The sequence below is a fragment of the Arachis duranensis genome, chromosome 6 (assembly GCF_000817695.3).
Source record: "Arachis duranensis cultivar V14167 chromosome 6, aradu.V14167.gnm2.J7QH, whole genome shotgun sequence".
In the NCBI taxonomy this organism is placed as follows: domain Eukaryota; kingdom Viridiplantae; phylum Streptophyta; class Magnoliopsida; order Fabales; family Fabaceae; genus Arachis; species Arachis duranensis.
In genome coordinates, this window is record NC_029777.3 from 27,917,270 (window position 1) to 27,918,655 (window position 1,386).

Consider the following 1,386-nt stretch of genomic DNA (forward strand, 5'->3'; position numbering starts at 1 on the left):
ATTCTGGCGTTGAACGCCAGTTTCATGCTTGTTACTGGCGTTCAGCGCGAGCTTTTCCTCTAGGCACATTCCTGGCATTCAAATGCCAACATATTGCTTGTTTCTGGCATTCAGCGCCAGATTCATGCTCTGTTCTGGTGTTGAACGCCAGCCAGATGCTCCTTACTGGCGTTGAACGCCAGTCTGTGCTTCCTCCAGGGTGTGATTTTTCTTCTTCTGTTTTTGATTCTGTTTTTAATTTTTATGATTTTTTTCGTGACTCCTCATGATCATGTACCTAATAAAACACAAAATAAGAATAAAATAAAATAAAAATTAGATAAATAAAATTGGGTTGCCTCCCAACAAGCACTTCTTTAATGTCAATAGCTTGACAGTGGCTCTCATGGAGCCACAAAGGTGATCAGGTCAATGTTGCATAGTCCCAACACCAAACTTAGAGTTTGGATATGGGGTCTTAACACCAAACTTAGAGTTTGGTTGTGGCCTCCCAACACCAAACTTAGAGTTTGACTGTGGGGGCTCTTCTTGACTCTGAACTGAGAGAAGCTCTTCCTGCTTACTCTCTTTTGTCACAGAGGGATGGCCATGTGCCTTAAACACAAGGTAGTCCCCATTCAATTGAAGAACTAGTTCACCTCTGTTGACATCTATCACAGCTCCTGCTGTGACTAGGAAAGGTCTTCCAAGGATAATGCATTCATCCTCTTCCTTCCTAGTGTCTAAGATTATGAAATCAGCAGGGATCTTGTTTCTTTTGAAGTAAAATTTGCTGAAATCCATGTATCCAGCTTACTAATGAGCAAGGGAGGTTCACTTTCCCAAGTCTCATTACCAGACAACTTGGCATTCAGCTTCATGATAGTTCCTAAATATTGAGCAACTTGCTCTCCAGTCACATCTTCATCATCTTCAGAGGAAGAATAGTCTTCAGAGCTCATGAATGGCAGAAGGAGATTTAATGGAATCTCTATGGTCTCTATATGAGCCTCAGATTCCTTTGGATCCTTAATAGGAAACACCTTCTTGCTTGAGGGACGTCCCAGGAGGTCTTCATCACTAGGATTTTCGTCCTCCTCCTCCCTTGTGCATTCGGCCATATTGATTATATCAATGGCCTTGCACGCTCCTTTTGGATTCTCTTCTGTATTGCTTGGGAGAATACTGGGAGGAGTTTCAATGACTTTCTTACTCAGCTGGCCCACTTGTGCCTCCAGATTTCTGATGGAGGATCTTGTTTCACTCAGGAAACTGAAAGTGGCCTTTGACAGATAAGAGACTAGATTGGCTAAATTAGAAGTGCTTTGTTCAGAATTCTCTGTCTGTTGCTGAGAAGATGATGGAAAAGGCTTGCTATTGCTCAGCCTATTGCGTCCACCATTGTTA